The 27585-nt window shown below is 39.7% G+C and overlaps 1 protein-coding gene across 4 annotated transcripts in view; it reads left to right on the top strand.

Annotated features, from left to right (window-relative positions):
* CREB5 (cAMP responsive element binding protein 5) overlaps positions 1-27585 on the top strand; it is a 456686-nt gene that overhangs the window by 5682 nt on the left and 423419 nt on the right. The window contains exon 1 of one of the 4 annotated variants that reach the window (XM_055420963.2): positions 19480-20028. The exons of the other annotated variants lie outside the window; for them this stretch is intronic. The gene's annotated coding sequence lies outside the window, so the exon portion shown is untranslated. Of the gene's footprint in view, positions 1-19479; positions 20029-27585 lie in introns of those variants that run through there. 4 annotated transcript variants of the gene reach the window in all.

Raw genomic sequence — 27585 nt, 5'->3', positions numbered from 1 at the left:
TACTTCCTTCTACTTCCTCAAGGTTCAAATTTGTAATCTCTACCCTAAAATTAACAAGGATTGAAAACTGCCATGTTGGCATTTGGCTTCTCACTCCAGTATTCTTGCCTGGAGAATCCCCATGGACAGAGGAGCCTGGCAGGCTACAGTCCATGGGGTCTCAAAGAATCAGATACAACTAAACAACTAAGCACACACACCTAATTGTAGTGAGAAGTTCATTTTGGCTTAGGGGTTCAGATGTGAGAAAGGCTTTTGTCATAGCATTTGGCAGAGCTGGAATTGGTGGCGCAGGGGGTGTCTTCTCGTTGATGGGCCAACTTTGTCCCTTTGCAGAGGACAACCTCTGGTCTGGTGGTTCTTGTGGCTTATCAAAGGCCTAGAGTTGGGGAATGCCAAACCCAGCCTAGAAGCAGGGTCCTTACTTCCAGGTCAGGTGGTCTTTCCATGTGTCAGGCTGCCATAAATGGCCTTGTCCTGAAGGAAGCATAACCCATGGCTTCGAATGCTTTGCTCTTTTCAAGCCTTTTGATCACTAACCTTTCAAATTTTTATCAGATCTTTTGAATGAATACCTTGATCATGTAAACTGTAGTTTTTATTCTGGTTATTCTTATATATCTGCAATGTTAATTTTTCTGATATTGGTTTCCTTATTTGAAGGAAATCTTAATAATTACATCTTCACCTTTATTAGACATGGCCTGTAAAACTACATCATCAAGACTTTTTTTGAGACTAAAAATCAGGCATTACTAAAAACGGTCGATAGGATCATCTCAGTAAAGGTAGTAACTTTCTTTACTTTCTTGTCCTTTTCCTTTCATAAATTTCCTGTCCTTTCTTTTTTCATCTCTGAGGAAGGAATCAAAAAAAATTTCTTACAGTTAAAATACCTTTGTCTTTCTTTTTGTTGAATAAAGTAACAAGTGCTGCCTTCACTCTGGCAGATACATTTTTGCCTAAGATCTGTCTGTAATATATTATCTTTACAGGCTGGTGTATTTGAGATTGTTTATAGGTGAATATTACTACACAAGGAGTGAGTTGGACCTGGAAGTATGGTCTTTGAGGTTTGACTGGCAAAATGTGACTGATCACAGCAAATAGAAATCATGCATGCAACATAGGGGGCTCCAGAGCACCAAACATTTGATTTAAGATGATGTTTTGGTTTTGCTGTATTTAGGATGGAGCACAAGAATATCTCAACAGAAATCTTGAATGCATCTACTGTATGTGTTGTTTGGCTTGACCCATAGTTTTCCTTTCCAGCTCTTTGCATGAACACTTTATATCAGAATTCAGGTCTCTTATGTTCTTTGATTACACTGAGGAGCCCCTGTGTTGCACGATTTCTCAAATATAACACATTTCAGCCAGTTTTATTCAATTCTCTCTCTGCTGGCTTCCCAAGGGGGGAAAAATCACATGGAACAAAAAACATCTCTGTTTTTGTTTGAATTAGCTGATTATTACAAGAAATACATTTTATCTCCTTTTGCCATATCTGTTGGGACCACTTAACGTTATCAAAACAAGGTTTTCTTCTTTAAGTCAAATGTGATGCAATTTGACTTTGGAATGACCAACTACTAATCCATGCAGCAGAGATAGAAGGCTTTGAGGACAAAGTCCACTTCTAGAAAGGTACCTAGGTGTGATGAGGTGTGCCATTAGGAAGAGCCTGATTTGCCTCACTGAGTGACAACAGAGTCCAGAAAAACATTGCCTTTGGGAGGAAAGAAAATATTACTGGCTCAGGCTTCTAAATTCTGAGCGGAGACTGGGATACTGTGCTGAGGATGAACTTTGGAATGCTGAGGGTCTCCAGGGTTATTTATTAAACTGCAACCGGGTAAAACATTCACGGGATAGAACTTGACCATCTACATCTTAAAAGCCTGAATAGTCTCCATTTATTTTCTGCATTTCCCTTATGCTAATGTTTTTCTAGATTTATTTTTAACATTCATTCTTGTGACTGAGCTTTCATGAGTAACCCTACAATGACAAATCACAAGTGTGTGCACAGCAGAGAGGGGACGTTTTTTCATAAGGGAAATAGATTTCCATATCAAATTTTAGAGGAAACAATCAGCAAGATAAAAGAAAGAAAAGTTTGAAATCCCAATGGTGGCTTCCTGGGCTCTGCCATTCCTAGCTCTGCAACAGTGAGCTTTAAGGCAACGGGACAAGCCTGAGGTCAGAAGAGAGTTTAAGACTCCAAAGTGCTGCCTTGAACTCATTATGCTGTCTGCCTCAGTTTCTTCTTTTGTAATTAGAGTGTTGGTCTTGACCAGCACAGTCCAATGGCAGGAACCACAAATGCAAGCTGCATATGTAATTTTAAGTGTTCCTATAGCCACATTAAAAATATTTTTTAAAAGGTGATGTTAATTTTAATAATTTTATTTAACCCAGTATATATGAAATATTATCAGTATACCATCAATATTAAAATGTTGATGAGATACTTTGTGATTTGGGGAGGTAGTAGATCTTTGAAATCCTGTATATGTTTACAATTATGCCACATTTCAATTCAGATTAGTCAGATTTCAAGTGCTCACAAGTCACATTTCATGTACCAGTGACTATGATATTGGGCAATGTAAATCTATAGGCTATATCAATGGTTCTAATCCTGGCAGCCCTATAAACCACCTGTGGAGTTTATTTTTTAAAAAAATACCAGTACTTCCCCTGTTCCCTCCATTCTGATTTGATTTGTTTGGGGTGGTGATTGGGGCCTTTATATTTTTTTAAAGCTCCAGAAATGCTTGTAAAGTTTAGCCAGGGTTGAGAACAGCAATTCTAACTGATCGCTGAGGAATCTTCTACTCTAATATTCCACGATTCTATTTAAGGAAAGAGATTGCAGTGGAGCATTCAGAGTTCAAAGGGCAGCAAGTGGTTTCTATTGGTGTGCTGCTGCACGCTACAAAACATGTTTAAGAAGATGTCATTCATACAAATTAAAACGTGAAGATTTTAGAAGATAATTCTTTGAACAATGGATCAGCTCCTTTTTGTGTAAGTTTCGATGTGGCTTGTTTTAAGTGGTTTGCTTCCAGAGAAATCTTAAGGTAGGATTTGGTTTGCACACAGACTCTCAGAAAGCTTCCATTTTGGAAAAGGTCAAGATCACCACATTTCAGGTATTTTGCTAGCTTGCTTCTTTGCCCCAGATGCCCCCTGCCTTTAGCTGGTTTTGAAGAGATGCTCTGACTGTTTAAGACATCTGGATACCCTTGTGTTTCTGCCCTCTAAACTTTTAACAAACTTCGTGTCAGACCAAACTTGCTCTCTGTTCATGTCAAAGGGTTAGTTACCAACCCCTAGAATTAAAGTGTTCATTCTATTTGTCATCGTTTAAGTATTAGAAAATTCAGTGTTTCTTAGTACACATCAGGATGTTTTCCTTTAATGATTTTTTGAACAATATACTACCAGCCTATACTTTCGGTAAATGATGTGAAGAATCCCCCAAAACAAAAAATAATAATTTCCAAACTCCTCACCCATCTTCTTTTGAAGTCAACACGCTGCATTGTTTGTGGAGGGGAGGAGAGACCTCAGGGATGGTCCCTTGTGACTTCATGTTGCCTAGAGCCCCTGCATTCCCGCATTCGTGAGTCATTTCACTCTGAACCTCTCTCCTTATCCCCTGCATAGCAACTTGGTTCCAAGTACATGTTTCTCTGGCCGTGTTCTTTCAAAACGTGACTTTAAACAGCTTTTAGGTTCAAAACTATACCTTTCCCTACATTTCATGGTGATAACTTTTGTGTTTTCTGTAATATCATTTGCCGGGAGAATTTTAACCTCCCCTCATTAGCACACAGCACGATTTCCTATTGTATAGGTGGGGAGACTGAGAGATTGACACTGTGTTCCTTAATTAGGAGGGTGGTCAGTGTGAGCAAAAAGCTCACGTTTATTACTGCCTAAATATAAGCATTCCGGATAGCTTCCAGGTGGGGAGTTCCCAATTGTGTATATTATTGCATTTGTCTTTGAATTCATAAATAATGTTTTTTTCTGATACTTTGCCATACATTATTTGCACATCAATTAGTGCCTAAATATAAGCACTGGTCTGGATGGCTTCCAGGTGGGGAGTTCCCAATTGTGTATATTATTGCATTTGTCTCTGAATTTATAAATAATGATTTTCTGATACTTTTTCATGCATTATTTGCACATCAGTGATTTTTCTGCTAATAACTCTTACTTTCCAGCTTCAGGCTGCATGTATAGACCTGGATTGATTAACAAATACATATGGGTTTATCAGCCTCTTCACATGGACTCTGTTCTGAAAGTTGCATGGAGACATCTGTTGCAAACCTGTGTTTTTGGTGGTATCTAGGGAAACTTTCTTCAGGCTCCTTTGTGATTGACTGTCAGAGGACTTTGTGGAGAGACAATGAGATTAAAGATGTGAGTTGTTTTAGGTATTCATTTGTTGAGCCAGACACTAGTCCTAGCTCCTAAACTGTCTTTAATAAAACATTTTAACTCTTGTTTTACCAATGTTCTGTCTTCACACTTGACTTGGAGCCATCTTCTTTGGAGTACTTGGTTTTTGTTTTCTCCTAGTAATGACTAGAGTGGGACTTAGTCATTTGCAGTCTTTGTCCACACCTCTGTTTCTTCAATGGGGGGGATACAAGCCGGGATTAATAGCATGATCTGTTACCAGTGCCAGGGAGGGGTCACTTCGGCTCCTTTTCCAAGCATTATACTAACGTTAAAGCAATCTTAATATCTACACAAATATATGGTTAAACATATATAAACAAGAACCTCAGCCAATGAAGACCAGAATGTTACTAACATCTATACTTGTAAATGTGATTATCTTTTTTAGGATGCCCATGGGTATACTTCCTCCTTTTGAGCAAGTATCTATTTGTCACATTGATTTCGATACACAATTGGTGATTAAGGGTTTTCCAGGCGTTGCTAGGGGTAAAGAACCCACCGGCCAATGCAGGAGACTTAAGAGATGCCGGTTTGATCCCTGGGTCAGGAAGATCCCCTGTAGGAGGGCATGGCAACCCACTCCAGTATTCTTGTCTGGAGAATCCCATGGACAGAGGAACCTGGAGAGCTACAGTCTATAGGGTCACAAAGAGTTGGACACGACTGAAAGAACTTAGCAAGCACATATGCCTTGGTGATTAAAAGATATTGCTAGATTAAAAAAAATTGAAATTATCTTTAAGACACTCTTCTAATAAGACCTGTCTAAGCACACATTGTTTGCAATTTCATCTTCCAGCTTTGCAAGGCAAGATGACTAACAACCACCATTCTTAGTGCTGTGTTGGTAGACATCATCAAAGATGATAGTGCAGTGTTTTGGCACCACAAAGCAGCATGTAATTTGAAATTGTACTTGCTGCTAAATACCCATGCTAATCTCCAAACCATTCAAAACGTTAAAAAAAAAATAGAACGGTGATGTCTCTCTGTTGGATGGATAGAGCACTGGCAAAGAAGCACAGTTCTTTTTTCATGGGCTTCAGAAGCACTTGCAAAAATCAGGGAGGAAAAAAATTACATGGAATTGCTTGAGCTGCCCTTAGGAACGGACATTCTTCAGACAGACAAGTTAACCCTTTAATCCAAGATTCATTTTTACTCTTTCCAGGAAATAAACTTGTTTTTAAATCCTGAAGCACAAAAATTATACTATCTTTAAAAAGAAGGCTATAAATGGATGCTTAATCTTTTTTTTAATTTATTTTTTAATTGAAGGATAATTGCTTTACAGAATTTTGTTGTTTTCTGTCAAATCTCAACATGAATCAGCCATAGGTATACATATATCCCCTCCATCTTGCTTAATCTTTATTCAACATTTAGCAAGTATTTTAGGAGGTATATTTAGGAACTTTTACATCCTTTACATAGTTCTAGTTATTTAATGTTTTTTGAAAAAATAGGCAGTTCTGGAGATTGGTTGTACAACAGTGTTCAGTGAACACTACTGAACTATGTACTTAAAAACTGTTAACATAGGGAATTTTATTATGTGTAATTTATGATTTTTTTAAAAAAGAAGGGATAAAAGTTGCTCATACCCATTTGCAGGATGGAGAAATAGAATGCATAAACCACTCGTTCCAAGCTGTTATGAACACTAAGCCTTAGTGAGTTAATGGGAGGAACAAAAGTGTAAAGAGGACTTTTGAATTTCAGGCAAATGAAGAGAGGTGACAGCTGTGTAATGTGATTCTGACATGTTGGATGATCCAGGGAGGACAGCAGCTAGGCACAGGGCTCAAAGTGCCCCTTTTCTGGAGACCACCTCAGATCTAGATGGATTCTGTGTATAGAAAGTTTTGTCATATAATTTGAAAACCACACACCATTTGGCATTATTTGAATCTCTCTGCTTGTATTGACTTGATTGCTTTTCTCAGTGCAAGGATGTGCTCAACTGAGAGCAAGGAAGAACCATGGCTTTTAGTTTATGAAGTGAAGTGAAATGAAAGGCGCCTAGTCATGTCCGACTCTTTGTGACCCCATGCAGTCCATGGAATTCTATAGGCCAGAATGCTGGAGTGGGTAGCCTTTCCCTTCTCTTGGGGATCTTCCCAACCCAGGGATTGAACCCAGGTCTCCCGCATTGCAGGCGAATTCTTTACCAGCTGAGCTACAAGGGAAGCCCAAGAATACTGGAGTGGGTAGCCTATCCCTTGAGAGTTGGACTGTGAAGAAAGCTGATCACCGAAGAATTGATGCTTTTGAACTGTGGTGCTGGAGAAGACTCTTAAGAGTCCCTTGGACTGCAAGGAGATCCAACCAGTCCATTCTAGAGGAGATCAATCCTGGGTGTTCATTGGAAGGACTGATGCTGAAGCTGAAACTCCAATACTTTGGCCACCTCATGCAACGAGTTGACTCATTGGAAAAGACTCTGATGCTGGGAGGGATTGGGGACAGGAGGAGATGGGGATGACAGAGAATGAGATGGCAGGATGGCATCACCAACTCGATGGACATGAGTTTGAGTGAACTCTGGGAGTTGGTGATGGACAGGGAGGCCTGGCGTGCTGTGATTCATGGGGTCACAGAGAGTCGGACATGACTGAGCAACTGAACTGAAGCCTATCCCTTATCCGGTGGATTTACCCAACCCAGGAATCAAACCAGGATCTCCTGAATTGCAGGTGGATTCTTTACCAATTGAGCTATCAGGGGAGCTAGTTTATGAAAGGGAATAAAACCTACATATCATTTCCACCTTCCCCCCACCTTTCCTTCCTTCCTTCATCAGCCATTTGTCAAGCATCTATTATGTGCCTGGTGGTAGAGCTACATGGTCAAAACCCGACACAGTCTCTCTCTCCTCCTAGATCTTACTTGCAGGAGAGACACCAAATAGATCATTGGAACAGAATGTTGTGGGAGGGTGAGGGAGTATAAGTCTGGAGGTGGAAAGTCCATTGAGGGTGCTAATGTGGTTGTCCAGGCAAGAGATGATCGTGACTTGGGCTATGGTGGTGCCAGATTCAAGAGCCATTTAAGAGGTAGGATTGACGTGACTGGAGGATTGATTAACTAAAGACAGGAAAGGGAGAGGGTATACTCATTGTCAGGGAAGAGGGAGCCAGGCAGGAGAAGCCTGACCCAGTTATGAAGTCTGGATTGTCCTTTGTGGTGGTAGAAGAGGCGAGGGTTTCTGGCCCAGTGCCCCATGCATGGGCTTGTGTCAGAATCCTCGGAAGAGAATAGAAAATAACTGTGAACAAAAACTCAAAGAGCCGCTATAACTAAAAACTGCAAGTTCAGTTGTTGGGTTGCAAGGCAATGCAGTTTTGGTCTTTCGTGTCAGAGGGAGAGGCACCCACCTCCCAAGACAGCCACAGCTCTGGTACTCAGCAGGAAGTCCACTGCCAGACGTGTTAGTTTCCTAGGGCTGCTGTAATCAAGTACCATATACTTGGTGGCTTAAGCAACAGAAACTTAGTGTCTCACAGTTTTGGAGGCTGAAACTAAAAAGTGTTAGTCGCTCAGTTGTGTCTGACTCTTTGTGACCCTTAGGATTATAGCCCTCCAGGCTCCTCTGTTCATGAAATTCTCGGGCAAGAATGCTGGAGTGGGTTGCCATTCCCTTCTCCAGGGATCTTCCCGACCTAAGGACTGAACCTGGGTCTCCCACGTTGTAGGCAGATTCTTTACCATCTGATTAACCAGGGAAACTCTAGAAGTCCCAGATCAAGGTGTCAGCAGGGTTAGTTCCTTCTGAGGTCTGTGAGGGAAAATGGTTTCTTGTCTCTCTCTTTAGCTTTTAAATGGCTGTCTTCTCCATATACCTCTCTTCTCCTTGTCTTCCTTCTGTGTGAGTTTGCCTCTGTGTTCAAAGTTCCCCTTTTTATAAAGACTGCCAGTCATACTAGATTGGGGCCCAGCCTAAGGACCTCATCTTACTCTGACCACCTCTGTAATAGGTGGTCCTATTAAAGTCAGATTCTAGGGTGCTGGAGATGCAGTTCAGCCCATAACAGTAAATATGCCCATACGATTAGCCCCAGGACAAGTAGTATGGGACCCTATAGGAGCTGGCAGGTTGGGAGTTGTGTGAATCATAACCTGACAATTTTTAAAGCAGGTGTTTAAAATAAACTTTTATGGACTCCCAGAAAAATTCAGAACAAGTCTTCAGAGATGGGGATCCATTACCAGGAATGGACAAAACCAACAAAACAAGTCTATACATTAAAATAGATGTATATACATTACACTGGTGAGTGAATTTGCTGATGTAGTCATTGTCCTTGGTTTGGCCTTGAATTTGTCTTCAGAGTTTGTGAAAGAGAAATGCCAAAAGGGCAGCACCAACTTTGACCCTGAGAACAAAGAATGAAATACAGCTGTAGTTTGTCACCCTGCCAGGCTTAACAGCCATTGTTTTGATGTGCTAATATTTACTGACAAGGACAAAAGACATCAGTTCCTATAAACAAAAGACATACCAAGTTGAACATAGATGTTTCAAGCAGGAAGAAAAGTAATTCTGCTTTTCTAATAGTTGAAGGATAATTTATGCCTATGTGCTACCTCTGTTTTACACGGTGAAAACACAGAAGACACAATTCTGTGATCTAGAAACATATCATCATAAAAAGACAACTAGCCAATTTTAAAACGGGCAAAGAATCTGAATAGACAGTTTTACAAAGATGATATACAAATGGCCAGTAAGCACATGAAAAGATGTTCAACATCACTAGCTATCAGGGAAATGCAAATCAAAACCACAGTGAAATTCCACTTCATACCTATTCAGTTCAGTTCAGTTCAGTCGCTCAGTCGTGTCCGACTCTCTGCGACCCCATGAATCACAGCACGCCAGGCCTCCCTGTCCTATTAGGATGACTATAAATAAAAAGACCAACAATAGCCAGTGTCATGAGGATGTGAAGAAGTAGGAGCCCTCATACATTGCTGGTGGGACTGTCAAATGCTATAGTCACTTTGGAACACAGTCTGGCAGTTCCTCAAAAAATTAAACATAAACCTGATGACCCAGCAATTCCACTCCTCAATACACATCCAAGAGATTTGAAAACATGTCCACACAAAAGCTTGAATGTCAATGCCCATAGCACGGTTATTCACAATAGCCAAAACATGGAAGTTAGCCAAAACATGGAAGCAACCCAAAGTCCATCTACTGATGAGTGGATAAACAAAATGTGATATATCTGTATGTTGGAAAATTGTTTGGCCCTAAAAATAAATGAAATAATGCTGCATACTACAGCATACATGAATCTTGAAAACATTGTGCTGAGAAACAGAAGCCAGATACAAAGGACCCTACATTGTATGATCAATTTATATGAAAGGTCCAGAATAGCCAAATCTATGGAAAGAAAGTGTAGATTAGTGGTTGCCTAAGACTGAGGGTAGGGCTGGGGACTTGGGAGTGACTACTGAGGGAAAAATGTGTTTTCTTCTTTAGATGATGAAAATCTTCTAAAATTGATTGTGGTGATGGTTGCACAGATCTGTGAATATTCTAAGGCCATTGAATTATAAACTTTAAATGGGTGAATTGTATGACATATGAATTATGTACTTCTAACTGTTAAAAGGAGAAGGCAATGGCACCCCACTCCAGTACTCTTGCCTGGAAAATCCCATGGACAGAGGAGCCTGGTGGGCTGCAGTCCATGGGGTCGCTAAGAGTCGGACATGACTGAGCGACTTCTCTTTCACTTTTCACTTTCATGCACTGGAGAAGGAAATGGCAACCCACTCCAGCATTCTTGCCTGGAGAATCCCAGGGACGGGGGAGCCTTATGGGCTGCTGTCTATGGGGTTGCCATAGAGTCGGACACGACTGAAGCGACTCAGCAGCAGCAGCAACTGTTAAAAAAACACATCATGGAGAAAAATATACAATGCTAAATTTAGTTAGAATATATGCCAAGTAGGGGTTTTGGTCCAGCAACTTCTCTGTACATTTGGGCTATACAATGATGAGCTGTAGAGAAGGGTAGTTAGGAGCATTACAGATGTTGGTAATAGGAACAGTCAACTACTAAAGATCTTACAGTGTGTGCCATGGGTCTCCAGCCCATACTTTTATCCTGGGCCATGAATCTTGACTTCCAACTTCACCTTGGCTATTTTTTGCTAGATGGACTGCTGCTGTTCCTTAGTTTTTAAATTGTTCAAAACAAACCATCTCCATACCATTTCTCCTTCTATCATACCCATTTCACTGGGGGCCATCATCCTCCCCTGATCTCTTGTCCTGAACCTTCATGACAGTTGCTGACTCCGCCTTTTCTCTTGGCCATCATGATCATGTCACTCCCCAGTCTGCTAGGTCCCACATGAACCAAATCCTGTGATCTGCATGCTTTTGCCCTGTTTTCTCCATCAGTTCCTTCTCGGAACTGAAAATTGAGAGGGACAAAATGATTTATTGAGTCTTTACTGAACCTCCCCTCTTATTCTACCATGTCAGCCTTCCTAACAAGCCTATCAAGGAGCTGGAGTTATCCCTTTTTATAGATAAGGAAAGTGAAGCTCAGAGGTTAGGTGACAAACCAGATAATGTGGCAAAACCAGGACATGAAGGAGTTGGAGTTTGGAACCGTTTTGTTTGGTCCCTGAGCTCGGACTCTTTCTGGGTACTAAACAAATTTTTCTGCTCTATCGCTCTGAACTTCTCATTTTCCTGCTCAAGAGCCTTTATGAGCATTTGTTCTAAGGCCTCTCTGCCAACCCTAGCCACAATCCCTGTGAGTATACCCAATATTTACGCCAGGTGGTAGTGGGTGGTTTAGTTACTAAGTCATGTCCAACTCTTGCAACCCCATGGACTGTAGCCCGCCAGGCTTCTCTGTCTATGGAATTCTCAAGGAAAGAATCCTGGAGTGGGTTTCTGTTCCCTTCTCCAGGGGTCTTCCTGACCCAGGGATTGAACCCGAGTCTCCTGAATAGCAGGTAGGTTCTTCCCCACCAGGGAAGCCCTATTTAAGCCAAACCCATAATCAGCTCTTATTTTGTTGAGGGCCTCTCTGCCATGTTCAGAATCTCATCTTCCTGGAACATCTGCTCTTGTCCCCTAAGTCCTCACCTGTGGAAACACTCATCTCTGGATCTCTCAAAGCAAAGACTGAATGCAAAACTAGTTAATTCCTTAGTGCTATATTAATATTTTTTTCTCAGAATTAAAAAGTCTTATATTGTGTTTGTTTGGAGTGTGTCATAAATTCCTTCTCCTGGATCATCACAGCAAGAGTTGACTCTTGCTCAGTTTTTATTTCTGTCATAGAACCTAGCATATAGTCCCTTATACAGAGTTAGTTAATCCTCAGTGAATTGATTATAGGGATACTCAAGCATTGTTCTTTGTCATGAATTTCCTGTTACCAGCATGAGATGTTTGATGCCTGGGAGTGTCCTTGGGAGGACCAGCATAAGGAGATTCTTTAGGTATATTGATGGATGTTCTCATGGGGCTTCCCCAGTGGCTCAGACAGAAAAGAATCTGCCTGCAATGTAGGAGACCTGGTTCAATCCCTGGATTGGGAAGAGCCCCTGAAGAAGGGTATGGCTACCCACTCCATTGTTCTTGCCTGGAGAATTCCATGGATAGAGAAGGGTGACAGACTTACAGCTCCTGGAGTTGCAAACAGTCAGACATGACTGAGCGACTAAAATGCCCATAGCTTGAAAACTGAAATAGTATTTTGAACTCCAAAAATGTGAGATGAGTAAATCAGTGAGGTTTTCACCACTCTAGGGAATCACTGGTTTTTCATTCGTCTAGAAATTAACATAATTTTTAAAGTTTCAATCAGAACATAGACGTAGTTTAAAATTCTGCTTCCTTCACTTAAAACTATACCACAGACATTTTTTCATGTTTCTACATAGTTTTCAAAACTATGATTATGCATCATATTCCATTGAGTTGCTATACCATAATTTCCAAACCATCCCCTATTGTTTGCCATTTAAGTTTGCTTTGGATTTTTTTTTTATGATTATAGAAAAACACATGAGTAATCTTTTGGCAAGAGAAATATGTACTCAGAAGACCTTAATCTCCTTCCCCTTATGCTGGTTGAAAACTCAGTTGAGCATAGGCAAGATTCTGGAGAAGGGTATGGCAACCCACTCCAGTATTCTTGTCTGGAGAATTCCATGGACAGAGGAGAGTGGTGGGCTACAGTCCATGGGGTCGCAAAGAGTTGGGCACAACTGAGTGACTAATGCTTTCACTTGGGCTTCTCAGGTGACTCAGTGGGTAAAGAATATGCCTGCAATGCAAGAGCTACAGAAAGACACAGATTCAATCCCTTTGTGAGGAAGATCCCCTGGAGGAAGGCATAGCAACCCATTCCAGTATTTTTGCCTGGAGAATCCATGGACAGTCCATGGTGTTGCAAAGAGTCTGACACGACTGAAGTGACTGAGCACGCACGCACACAGGCAAGATTATAACATAGGCCTTCTCTTCTTTCTCTAGAACCTCGATCTTAGTAAGATATTAGACACAATCAATTTCCTAAGAGTTTATAATTTTATGTGATCTAGAAATGACCATGTGGTAGCCCAACAAAGTACATCATTAAAGCTACCTTCTTTAACTGGAACTCCTCAAGTTCTAAGGGCATGGCAGTGCATCAACAGACAACATTTCTTTAGGAGTAGAGATTCATTATACAGCATTTAAGTGCTAAAAAGAAAGTGGGTGGATACGGTGTGCTCTTTCATCTTTCCAGATGCAATAGTCAGGGAATGCCGTTTTGAGAGCTTTTGACACGAGGGAGCAATTCCTGGGGAGATCTGGAGAAAAATCTTTCAGGCAAAGGGAACTGCTTATACTAAGGCCCTGGTGTGTAAGCAGGGATGGAGACAGTAAGGAGGTAGTGGGTGGTTAGATCATGTAGGGCTTGCAAACCATGTTCTGAATGTTGGGTATTAATCTCAGCAATAAAGCAAGCTGTTGGAGAGTTCTGCGAAGAGAATTCATCACTTCTAAAAACCTCCTTTGTTATGGTTGAAGAACAGACTATATAGTAGATGGGGGGCATAAGGGAGACCTGTTAGAAGGAAGAGACCATGGTGGCTTGAACTAGATGGTTGTGAGAAGGAGTTTGGCTTATTTTAGAAGTTAAGGCTGAAATGATCTGCTGACAGATTGGGTGTGTGGCTAAGCAGGAAGTCAGGGAGGGTGCTGAGGTTTTTGACCTGAGACCCTGGGAGGATGGATTTGCCATCAACTGAGATGGAGAAGATGACACGTGGAACATTCGGTGGGAAAGACAAAGAACTTGACTTTGAGTTTTGATGTTGTATGTGAGGAGACGTCCAGGAGTCAGTGGGATGATGCCTCTCAGAGAAGGTTTTGGGGCTACAGATAAGGAGTCAAGATCGGCATCATCTAGGCCAGCCTCCTCCTAACAACACACAACCCCAAACACACTGGAATTTCAGGTGCTTAAAAGCACCAAGTCCTCGTTAACTCCAGGGCCCTCTGCCTAGATCATTCCAGCCTGGATAACTGCTAGTTTTCCCTCGTTCCCTAATCTAAATCACGTGTCTGACTCTTTGAGGCCCCATGAACTATAACCAGTCAGGCTCCTCTGTCTGTGGGATTTTCCAGTCAAAAATATGGGAGTGGGTTGCTATGTCCTTCTCCTGGGGATCTTCCAGAACCAGGGATCGAACCCATGTCTCCTGCATTGACAGGCAGATTCTTTACCACTGAGCTATCCAGGAATCTCAATCTAAATTAGGTCCCCCAGTGAAATATTCAGGTTACCCTGAACTTTTCCTTCATTCATCTGTTTTCAGATATATATTCTTTTAAGTGATTTTTAATTTTTAAAACATAAAAATCCATATGTCTCACTGGAATCTAAATTCTGAAATGTCGAGAGAGTCATGGATGATTAGTTCATCAACATTTTCCCCACATCTAGTGCTGGCACATCGCAGGCACTTACTCAAAATTTGCTGAAAGAGTGGCTAACTGTTACTAATTTATTATCTTATATGTGATATGTTGGAGTTCCTCCACTTGTAATCATACAATTCCAAGGGTAATTATACGTAATGATTTTATCTTCTTAAAATGTAGACTAATTTATTATTTAATGGCTCCATGTGTTTTTTGTGATCAAACACTTTTTTATTAGGTGGTACTGAGTAGAGATTGGCCTGTGATTGAAAACCGAATGGGTAACTTGACTGTGAAAGTTTGAAAAGAAAAGGAATTTAAGGCTTATACAAACTTCCCAATTGAAATCCCTCCACCTCCTGTTTCCTTGTCAGCAGTTTTGTTGCATTTCTATGGACTCCTCTATCCAGCATTGCCTGAGGTTATTTAATAGTGACCTTTGACAAGACCTATTACTTCCTACTCACCATGTTTATGAGGGGACAGAGGCCAGGCATGGCAAGGAAGGGGTGAGAGTGTTGTGGGAGATGACGGGGTCTGAGTTGGCTGATGACCTCCTTTGGTGACTCTCAGAAAGGTCTGTTATTTCCAGCCTCATCCTGGAAGATTATAGGAAATGATATGTGAGGGAAGAGATTTGATTTACCAAGAAAGGGTTGTTTGCTCTGAGTTTCTGTTTTTGGTGGTGTCAAACTATATGAAAAGCAGGATTAAATTGGGATTTATCTATTTATTGTCTTTAAAGCTAGAGTGAACTTTCAGTGGAGCCTGTGTTGTTTGGGAAACACATATATTGGTTCCCTGAATATATATTTGTGTGTTACACAGATATACATAGACATTGATTGGTTGATTGATTGATGTATGCCCATTGGAGCACTTCATGAAAAAAGTCACCATCTTTATATATAATATTGTTGTGGGAGACATCCACTCAGCAAATACATGTTGAGTGCTAGACCTTGGGAAAAAGTGGTGAATAAGCTCGACAAGGTCCCTGCCTTTGTGCAAGTCATGAAATCAACTGAGTCTCATTCTCCTCATCTGTGAGGTAGAGGTCATAATAATACCTACTTCAAAACCTTTTTAAGAGGAGTAAATGCCCCTGAATATGAAAATACCAGTTGAATTTTAAATTACTGTGTAAATTATGAGTGTCTACTATGATTGATATACCAAATATAGTTATTATTACCTTTTAAAAAGAAATCTGGATTAATTGTTGACACTTCTGAATATCCTACATACCCATAAAACCAGATTTTTTCCTTATAATTTGGGGAGCTAAATTTCCTTTCATTACAGTCCTAACTATAAGAAAAGAAAATGTTACAATATAGTTTGTGTTTTTAACTGTTATATTAGTTAGCTATTGCTGTGTAAGAAACTAGCTTCCCCCACCATCCTTCCATATATTTGTTAAGTCAGAGTTTCTGTGGGTCAAGAATCTGGGTATGGCTTAGCTGGGTCCTCTGGCTTAAGGTCTCACAAGGCTGTAATCAAGATGTTGGCGAGGGCTGCAGCCATTCATCTTGAGTCTCAGCTGGGAGAGGATCTACTTCTAAACTCACATGGCTGTTACATGCTTCTGAAACTTCACATGCAGGCTTATTTGTCTGGCTTTTGGCAGGGTAAGAGTAAGAAAGGGTTCTAAGAGTGAGAAAGTGAGAGATGGAAATTGCAGTCCTTTTTGGTAATCTAACTTTAGATATAACATCCCATTAAATTGCCATATTCTTTTTAAAATATTTATTTGTTTTTGGTTCCTCCACATGACTTGTAGGATCTTAGTTCCACAAGCAGTTATTGAGCGTGGGCCTCCAGCAGTGAAAACAAGACTCAACCACTGGATTGCCAGGGAATTCCAACATTTGCCATATTCCCTTTGTTAGAAACAAGTCAGTAGGCCTCATCTGTACTCAGGGGATGAGATTTCACATGTGTATACAAGATTGCATTGATTAGGAGACATCTCAAAGACTTACTGAAATAGTGGTACTTGTAAATAATGCTATGAGTTAATGCTAAAGCTATGGTATTAAAAATGTTACACCTTTTTAAAGGAAAGAAATAGGAACATAAGCACCATCATTTCCTTAAGACACAATAATTAGGACAGACAAGGGAGATTGATGTTGGAGCCTTCTAGATTTTGAGTTGTGACCGGTAACAAATCCTGGTTCATTTGTTTGCTTCTGCTACTAGCTCATGCCTGGACATTTATAAACTCTGTGTTTTTTAGGAAAGCATTTGAAAGGTACCAGGTAAATACTGGATGTAAACAAAGGTCAGTCTTTCCTAAGCAAGAATACCAAATTAAAAAATGTCATTTACCATTTCACATGATTAATTCATGCGTTCACTTGATTACTTTTTTAAAAGATTAATTTATTAAAGTATAGGTGATTTACAATGTTGTGTTAATTTCTGCTGTATAGCAAAGTAATTCAGTTATACATATATATATGCTTTTTCATATTCTTTTCCATTATAGTTTATCACAGGATATTGAATATAGCTCCCCGTACTCTACAGTAGGACCTTCCTGTTTATCCATTCTATAGAAATAGTTTGTAGCTGCTAGTCCCAATCTCCCAGTCCATCCCTCCCATATGCCTGCTCCCACTTGGCCACCACAAATCTGTTCTCTATGTTTGTGAGTCTGCTTCTATTTCATAGTTAAGTTCATTTATGTCATATATTAGATTCCACATGTAAGGGATATCATATGATATTTGTTTTTCTGACTTACTTAATATGATAATCTCTGGGTCCATCCATATTGCTATAAATGGCACTATTTCATTCTTTTCTATGGTGAGTAGTATTCCATTGTATATATCATCTTCTTTATCCATTGATCTGTCAATGGACATTTAAGGTGTTTCCATTGTTTACTTGATTACTGTTAACCCTGACCTGAAAACAGAGCTGGTCTAATCATCTGGAGGTTATAAGAAAGAATATTCTCTTAAGATGTAGACAAGACCTAGTGCAATGGAAATAAGCTTGCCAGGATTGAGAAACAGAATAAAAGACTAGTATGTCCACAGCATATTGAGCAAGGGATTAAATGCTACAAGATGACGCTGGAGGTGAGGTGTGTTAAGCCAGGTTAGGAGTTTAGATTATAATCTCAATGCAGTGGAGAGCCATTGCAGAGTTTGGGATGATGGCAAACAGCAATAATTTTTTCGTGTGTGTGATTTTAGCTGTTTTTGAAAGAAAGATTCTGAAATCTATTAACTAAAAGCCATGCTTGGGCAAAGATAAAACAAGCACTGAAACTTTATAATAGGATGTTTGAATTAGGCAATGTGTTTAACACAGAGTTGAAGTGTTGTGTATTTCAACTAGCCAATGGCAAAAGCAATGTGGTAGATGCATTTGGAATGAGGTCCTTGTATCATAGGGATTCCTAGTATTACATTAGTTTCATGTGACAGAACTTACAAGAAATTCATTCAGAAAAACATCCAGTGTAGGAGTCCTTTTGGCATATTCTGTGCATATTTTCTCAAACAAGCAGCAATCATTTTTCGGTTGTGTCATTTATGGCTGGTGCCTGTATGTAGTCCTGGGGCTCTTTTCTAAGCCGGCAGGCACCGCGAGGCAGCTTGGCAATGTCATCTGGAACTGTAAAATTAGAACACACTGTTTAAAATAGTGGTCTCGGTAACTTCTCTTTCCTCCAAATTTCCCCTGAAGCTGGCCTTGTGAGAAAAATACCCTGAAGAGGAACAATAGGGCATCTTTTTTTCCTGAAAGGGTAACTAGGAAAGGAAAGTTCCAAAGTTTTAACATTGGAAATCAGCCCATCCTAATGCTAAAATCTACTTACTAGTGTGTTCCTTTCCGAGTCAAGACAAATTTTAGCTGGCTTGGAAAAAAATGGTGAAAAAATTTCAATTAGATCTAAAGTTCAAAGATTCTCTTACTTGACTTTTTAAAAAAAATTGGAGATTAATTATGCTGTTTTCTGATTTAAGAAAAAAACTCACAGAAGAGACAAAAACATGTAAAGAAGAAAATTCTAACCGAAAATAATCACTGTTGGTGATTTTGATGTGTATCCTTCATATGATCTGTGTCTATCCATCTGTATTTGACAGCTGTAATTCAGAGTATTTGCAGTTTTGTGTTTGGGTTTGTTTTCTATGTTATATTTTTTTGTGGTCATTTCCCCAAAGTCATGATATATTTTTTGAAAATATGATTTTAATGATGGTACTGTCTTCTGTTTTCCTTAATTTACTTAAGCTATTCTGCTTATTATTAGGTGCTTAGTCCATTTGGAAATTTTCCTTGGTAATGCGCAATACTTTGGCCACCTCATGCAACGAGTTGACTCACTGGAAAAGACTCTGATGCTGGGAAAGGTTGGGGGCGGGAGGAGAAGGGGACGACAGAGAATGAGATGGCTGGATGGCATCACTGACTCTGTGGACATGAGTTTGAGTGAACTCCGGGAGTTGGTGATGGACAGGGAGGCCTGGCGTGCTGTGATTCATGGGGTCGCAAAGAGTCGGACAGGACTGAGCGACTGAACTGAACTGAACTGAACTGAATGCATAGTATTTTATGACTCTTCTTACACATAACTCTGCATCTCTCATTTTCCCGGAGGAATTAAGCCAACAAATGGATTATGATACATTTTATTAAATTGCTTTCAAACAGCCTGGACCAATTGCTTCATCATCATCAAGGCTATGCAGAGTGCCTATCAAACTTGACCTCTAACCAACATTTAGATAATCACTAAAAAAAAGAGATATTTGCCAGTTTATTAGGTCAAAATTGTTTTAATTTGCTTTTATTTGATTAAAAGGGATGTTGAACATTATTTCTGCTTATTTGCTCGCAGTTTGTCAATTGTCTGTTGATGTCTGCCTGTGCCTTTTGGCCATTTTTCTTGTAGACTATTACTGTTTTTGCTTATTGAAATTTACATTTATCAATATGGCAACGGTATGCATTCTTTATCTTAAAAATTTAGAGACATAAATATAGCCATAGACATCTAGTGTATAAAAAGTTTTAAAATTTTTTTGTGGTTCTTAATTCCTGATACAGTGGGTTATATATGAGTCAGTAAAATATATAAACAGTTTACTTTTAGAATAATGTTACTTCTGCTTGTTATATGTTCAGTTACATGAATCTTCCTTATATATTTCTGCCTGTTTCCCTTTTCCTTCTCCTGTAATAATTTTTTTTTTTTTTTAAGATCCAGACTTCTACTTATCTCACTTTATTCAACTACACTTTTAGGTGGCAGCTTGCCAAGGAAACCAAATCTGAAAAGAATCTCATGGGAGCACTGAAGGGGTTCGGTAGCTCTAGCTAGAGGAATAGTCCATGAGAGAGCAAAGACAGCTTCTTGTTTATGCCATGGAGAGAATGAACTTCCTGATGCCAGCTCAGAATGAGCAGGCTTAGTGCGGAGGCCTCGGGGCTCAGGAATTTCAGGTATCCGTCAGCCCTCTCTCTTTTTCTGCCTGTGGCCAGAGGCAACCGGTTCATCCCAGCTCCATCTCCGCTCCTCGTTTTATAATGGAGATAATAATACCTCAAAGGTATGCTCTAATTAATTCTTCTTAGAGCCTCTGAAAATATAATTGCTAATTATGACAACTATTAGATCATTAATTCTTCATTCCTTTTATGGAATTTCAATCAAATGCCAAAAATTCAACACCCGGATTTAGTTAGTGGTGACTTTTGTTGCCTTGCTGTTTCAGGGCTTCTTTTATGTTTATTTTGCCGTATGCTAAATGAAGTCTTTAAAATGTAGCAATTTGAAAGTCTGTTGAAAATATTTAGAAATTTTGAAGTTCCAAGGAGAGAGAATGCCAAAAAATTTTATGAAATTAGAAAACTTAAATTACAAAATTTTATATTAGTATCTCCACAGATCATTGTAACTCACTAATAAAAATATTAAGAGCTAAATATTTGAGACTTGTTTTTAAACCATGTTAAATTCTTTTTCCTTCAAGGTGAGACATTTTAATCTGGTCATTGGTAAATAATTATATCTAAGACTATTATAGTTACCTAGATATTGAACAAGAGAATCATGTGGGCATAAATAATTTAACAAATGACATATTCTGACCAGTGGCCCTGGTTCTTACTGTGCAGCTTTAAGTTTGAAACTTTGTGTTGACTGATTAAGACTCTTTTTGTTAATTTCGTAAATTCAGAAAATGAATATGGTTTTGAGTTGGAAAGGGTGAAAAGGGTATATGCTTAGCATTGGTGATTTTTCTTCAATTGCACTGTTTGATTTAGTGTGTAATCGCCTTATTTTTCTAATTAAGTCATATGCACCTTAAGAGTAGAGACCATGTGTTGTACTTCCTCTGAAAGCAGAGGGATTGAATGAATGCTGGAATTATCACCTGGGCCACCTGGCTTTTTTCACCCAACTCAACCTGTCATCAGCTGTGTGTCTTTGAACACTTAAGTAACTGCTTGCCGCCTCAGTTTCCCAATGTCTAAATTGGAAAATCATACCTTCTTTAATTTACAAGGCTGTTGTGAAGTGGTCAGGAGCTTTGTGTGGGCTAGTAAAAAATCAGTGTCATTTTGTAAGGGTGTTTTATTTCCAAATGTAAGATTGTCAGTGGAGACATGTGTTTTGACCTCTTCCCCTCCATTTCTGCCTGGGAGATTTTTGCATACTGATAAGAGCTGAGAGTTGATTTAGCAGAGTTATTATCTGATGTTTCCGGCTCTCATCGCCTCTAGCTCCTCCTGGGCTGGCCTTCATATGAACGAGGGCCGTACAATCAGCCTCTTAAATTTATGTCAGTGGCATCATCTTCATCAGGAGAAACATCTCAAAAATTTATTTTCTTTGCAGAAAGCGAGTTTTAGTGGGGGAGTCAATTTATTTCTGAAACGATCTCATTTACCTGAATGAGGAGTGCATATTTATTTTCAGGGTAAGTGGCGAGGGTGTATAATTCTCCTGTGACAGATGAGCCAAACACTCTACTGTAAATTACATTTGGCTGGAAGAAGATGCTCTGGTATGAAACCACATTTCTGCTTTGCTTACTTGCTCTTCTTGGGTTGGGGCTGAGAGCTAGAAGATGGGTGAGTCTTTACCTAGAAAATGGAAACTGTTCTTTAGAGAAACCTGAAAGGGGTGAGTAATCCCATCTATACTTATTTATATAAAAAAGAGGATTTGTGAATGTGACCTGGGTCCAGCCTTTCTCTTGCCAAGAGACTAAAAGTGTCACAGAACATGTCTAAACGGCTTGTGGCATTACAGTTTATTTTCAAAGGCCTTTTGATAACACAATTAAACCTTTCCCTTTGTTTTATTTTTTTTTTTTTAATTAATGTAGCCAGTGAGTTGCCCTTACTGGCTACATTAATGTGTCACAAAGTGGGAATTTTTTTGCTTGTTGTTTCTGTGAGCCTTCGGTCTCATAAAAATTAAATGTGTGCATTCCTGTAACCCGATATGCCCTCTCCAGTGAAAATCAATGCTTCGTGCCCTTGCTGCTCAAGCTGCAGAGGTCTTATGTAGCCTGTGTCCGTTGTATGCATTTGCACATTTGGCCTTTCATCACCCCATGTTTTCTGATGTTTCTGAAGCATATCTGACATCTCAACCCCGCTACAAACAATCTGTCTGCTTATGTTTAGCCTCTCTGTGTATATGATCAGAACAGCAGAAGGTGGTTTTTTTTTTTTTTCTCCCAGTATTTGCCCTGGGGAGTGGGTGCAGAAAAGCACCGCTTTGTTACTTGCCTATGTATTATTTTGGTTCGAGGTAGCAAGAACATCTGAAGAAGATGGATTTCTGGAGGGTTAGCAGCATTGAAAACCATTTAGTTCGCCTTCAGACTTGAATTATCTTTTCTTAAATAGGCCAAGTACAAAGAGTCTGAGACTCGTGATGGCCAATTTTTTGCCTGTGCTTAGATACACTTATTTTTCTTTGCCTAGTCGAGTTTCCATTTCAGGTTTCTTCTAGGAAATAATCAAATGTTGAATTTTAGGATTAGGCTCCAAAGTGGAGGAAAGATTCTAGAAGTCTCAGATTCTCCTTGAACTAATCATTGCCTTGGATAAATGGGATCAACCTTGCTGGTCACAGCATTTGACTGTGGAATTTAAGGATGTGTTACCAAAATGATGGCATTTGGGGAAAGAGACTGCATTTATTCTGCTCTGTAAAAGTCCCTGAGTTGAATTGTATACTATGCTGGTGAGGTAACTGAACGGTTGTATTAGAGCAAATGGTGAACTGTCCCCAGTTGCCCTTCCCCCAGTTTTAAAAGGAGAGCAAGCATCAGAAGGTTTTTGGTTTGGTGCAGTCCAGTCATGATTTTGTCTGATGTCACCGAATCAGTAGGACAGCATCCCTCAGAGGTCTCAGCTCTTACTCACAAGGTCCCGCATGTTTGATCAATAGAAAGGATTCTTAGGGGCATGGCTAAAGACTTACTACCTAGTGTTTGTTATTCATCAATTAATATGATCAATACCTACTATATGCTAAGCATTGTGTTCAATACTTTACTTACATTGTTTTATTTAGCAGGTGTTATTGTCTTTGTTCTGATGAAGAAACTGAAGTTCAGTGAGATTGAAAATTTACCCAAGATCACATAGCTATTAAGTGGCAGAGCCAGCATTCACTTTCTATTGTGGGTGCTTCCTTTCCTTGTACAGTATTAGGAGCATAAGGAAAGGTTTGTAAAGCTTCCCCAGAGAGATCACCATTCCGTCTTCTTCAGAGGAAGCTATCTGTACAGGCAAATACCACTGAAGTTTTGAATCCACAGATTTTCCTTCCGTCACCTTGTACCAATACAGGATGCTTTTTAGTCTGTCACCAAATATTTTACTGAGTGCCTACAGAATCCTAATTTTAAGAGGTCATTGATTTCAAGAAATGCAATAAAAGCATAGTTCATGTCATCTGCTGCTGCTGCTGCTGCTAAGTCACTTCAGTCGTGTCCGACTCTGTGTGACCCCATAGACGGAAGCCCACCAGGCTCCCCCGTCCCTGGGATTCTCCAGGCAAGAACACTGGAGTGGGTTGCCATTTCCTTCTCCAATGTGTGGAAGTGGAAAGTGAAAAGTGAAAGTGAAGTCGCTCAGTCGTGTCCGACCCTTAGCGACCCCACGGACTGCAGCCTACCAGGCTCCTCCATCCATGGGATTTTCTAGGCAACAACACAAAAATTAAGGTGCAGTTGGTATTACAGTCTAACTAAGTGAAATTGCAAGTGATGTTATTAGTAGTCTTAATAGTTGTGTTTAAAGATACACTCCTCTTAACTATGATCAATGTAATATCATGCCACTGTTTAAATGCAGTCATTCAGTGATTAATAAGTTCAGTAGTCTTTGTATGACTGTTTTTGGAATTACAGTCCTAAATCTGTTCTGGAACAGAAAGAGAGTATAGACATTTGTGGGATTAGAATCTGGTAACTTTCAGGCCCAGGGTGAATTTACACACACTGGCATTCATCCCTGCATATTTCCCAGTTATCCAAAAAGGCTTTTATTCAGGAACCATTTGTGGTCAGGATGCATTGTGATGCATCATTTATGCAGTGCCTTAAGTGTTTACCGAGTAGAATGTGCAAGAGACAAAGCTCCAGAACCCTGCCTAAAGCCCTAACTAACTAGAGACACATTTACTGTTATGTAATAAAATTTCATCAGTGAGTCGATATTGTTTAACTCATTCATTTCCTGACAGATGAAGTCCAGTGTTTCCTTTCACATTTAGATAACCCCCAACATGCTGCTTATTATTTTCCCTTCCAATAGATAGTCATGCCAAAGAGTATGTTTTGCATTTTAAAGATGAGCAGGAGGTAGGATGGGAAAGAAGGTATTAACAGTAACCAGCAAGTTATTGTTAACAGGGTGTTGGGAGAGGGCAGCTGAGGGTGGGCAAGAGATCACTGATCCCCAGCTTTACACCATAAAGGGTTTCTTTGTTTTTTCTTACTTTTATATTTGAAAGTTTTTTTTTTTCTACTCCATAAGTATTAATTAATCCGTTTTCTTTAAAACTAAGGACTTTTACAATTGTCAATCCAAAACTGTAATAATCATCAGCTGACTGATGTTACCACACTGAATCAAAGAGTTTCTAGCCAGAATAAAATTGGTATTTTCCTTGGCATGTAAGAGCTTTTTTGGTAAATTTCTAAATGTTTAAATACATGTTAAGCTTTTGGAAATTCTGAAAATAGAAGTCATCTCTGTTACTACTTTCAGAGACTCGTTAGGAATCCAGAGACCCCCCAAGTGGGGAGCAATTGTATTTAGTAATTGCTGTAAATTCCCTTCAACTTCTCACATTCTGTGATTTGGAAACACCATTAGAGCTAACAAAATGGACTAGTTGCAAATGTAATACCAACAACATTTTGAAATCCAGGTCTGACATTTTTGGGGTGGAGGAAGAAGTGAAATTAGATGTGCCCCCCGCCAACTTTGGAGAGCAAGGTAAATATGTGGCAGTGGCTATGCTTCGGGTGTACCCCACAGTTTTTCTTGGTAAGCAACCAGAAATAGCAGTGTCTACTTTGTCACCCTTGACCACAGTCAGTCCTACTTGTGATTAAAACAAACAACCCAACAAAACCAAACCCTTTACATCTGGAGTGGACCTTACACAACTTTTTAGCCCAGGCCCCACATTGTGGACAGAATGATATGGAAAACCAAAGTCGACTATACCAAAACCCCTGTTGGGTCTCAACTACCCATGGGGATAAAATCTAACCTCCTTAGCTTGATGTAAAAGGTCTTTGACAATATGACCCTAATCTACCCCTGATTCATCTCCACACATGCATTATGAACCTGCTAATGCTGAATTTTTCATCATACTTGCAGCTACCAGATCTTTCATTAACCGTTGCCTTTACACATGCTATTTGGAAGATTTTTTTTACTGCTCAATCTTTTTTGAATAAGTTCCTACAATATCTGGCTCAGATAACAGTAATTATTACGTGCCAGGCACTCATTTAATCTTTACAATGAGGTAGTTGACATTATCAGTACCCTTTTGCAGAGGAGGAACCTGGCCCAGAGAAGTTAACTTCCCAAAGTCACATAGCCAATAAGTGGTGGAGCCAGGATTTGAACCTGTACAGCCCGTCACTTCTGTACCTGTATCCCCAGCCCCTGTACCACACTCCCCCTTCTCTAAGCTGCATGTACAAAGTTGACAGTGTTCCTAAATTCCTCAAGTGGAGTAAGCTCTTTCATTCTTAGGATTTCCAAAGTGCTTTCTAAAGAAGTCTAGTAATAGAATCTAGCAAGTTGAATTATTATTTTGGTTTTTCTGTGACTTTGTGATTTGTGAGTAATTCTGAGCATCATTCAGTTTTGTGTGCCCAGGCCCTGGCAAATTGCCTGCCACCAGGTAAACACTTAATAGATTTATTTCTTCAATGAGAGAATGAAGAGTGAATGAACAAACACAGAAGTGCTTGTCTGTCCTCAGGTGGATCAGGGTTGTCTTTCCTTCTATGACATGCTTCTGGGATATCAGTTGAAAAACACTTTCTTCTAGTAGACTTTACCTGTCTCATGGGTGTAGAAAATTCCAACAGGAAAACTTAGAGCTGTCATCTTCACATGACAGTAAATCATTTCCAAATCCTGCAAAGATGCCCATGAATTCTGCTGAGCAGCCATGTAGCACTCCAGTCTGACAACGTTGATTTATTTAAGTATAGGTTTGGTGCTCTGTGAGAGCTCACCATCTGCTTAAGTTGTGTTTACTTCAAGTACCAGTCAGCGTTTTCCTGACGCATTATAGAAAAATGGTAGTTCGACTTAATTTTTAAGCGAAGTCTGTTTAAGAATAATTTGTTAATTACTAGTTGGTTGATCTCGTTTCCTTAAATTAAGGGCTTCAGTTAATATCACGTTTATTGCCAGCTTGCTCGAAGCTGCTTCACTGATGCCCATAGTTGCATGATATACCCTAGTCCTATTTCTCTGTGCCATCCTCTGCCCCAGCTTTTAAATTCATCTTTAGCTAACTTTACAAGCCTGGAGAGTAAGTTGATGGTTTCCTAGCTTTAGGGTTGCAAGTTGGAAGCTTAATTTAATGGCCACTTATAAAACCGTTCAGGCAGAAGTTGGTTACTAGGCCTTCAATATGATAGGCACACAGAACCATTTCATCAAGGCTGATAATTCAAAATACAGGAGAATTGGAGTTTACAGTATTCGGGCTGAAGGTGTTTCATCAACCACACACAAGACAGGATCCAAACCTTGCTGTGGGTTGATCTGGAGTCCAGAGAACTTTTTGGCAAGAAGGAAATATTTGGCAGCCTGTTACTAGGGAGGTCCAAGGAGGCTGGCCCTGGCTATTAAAGAGAACACACTGAGGTTGGGTGAATCTGGATGTGTAATGGTTTTGTAAATGTTTTGGTTTCAATAAAATCCCAAATGTATTTTATCAATGCATTTCCCCCTGTAATTTTCAGACCTTTGTGTATTTCAAGGGAAATTTCGTCCATATGTTTTTGATTCATTTATACTTAACTCATCAAAATGTTGTTCTCTAAGAGTTATTTGATGTTCAAGAAGATTTTAGAGCTTGATTTAAATACCTTCTAATGTTTTTTCCCTTTCCTTTTTAAAAATAGAAAGTCATCTACTTTTGGCAAAACCTAAATGCACACACACCAAAAGTCTGCATTTGGTTGAAAGCTCTAAACCCATAAGGCTGTTAAGCTGGGCCAAATGAATTCTCCAGCTCCTAGTAATGTGTGAGCTCTGTTCCTCAAGAGTATAAAGAGATCTTTACCTTCTGATAATCTCTGGTGGCTGTGCACATGGAAAGAAACTCTGAAAAATAAAGTGTCTGATATTTGCTAGCTCTTTGAACTTGGGAAAGCCACTTCACCTCCCTTCACTTCACTTTCCCCGTCTGTAAACTCGTGTCATCTTTATCCTGCTTCCCTCCCAGAATTACTGAGAGGATTAAAAGAGCTCATATGAAAATACTTTGGAAAACACAAATCGCTTCGCAAGTAGAATTACATCTCTTCTCTTGATGTTATTATTCCTTGAATAAAATAATAGATACTCAACCTTTAGTCAGTGTTGATCAT

This window comes from Moschus berezovskii, chromosome 3, assembly GCF_049115385.1.
Source record: "Moschus berezovskii isolate FMDL1 chromosome 3, NW_MosBer_1.0, whole genome shotgun sequence".
In the NCBI taxonomy this organism is placed as follows: Eukaryota; Metazoa; Chordata; class Mammalia; order Artiodactyla; family Moschidae; genus Moschus; species Moschus berezovskii.
This window is presented reverse-complemented; position numbering and strand designations above follow the sequence as displayed.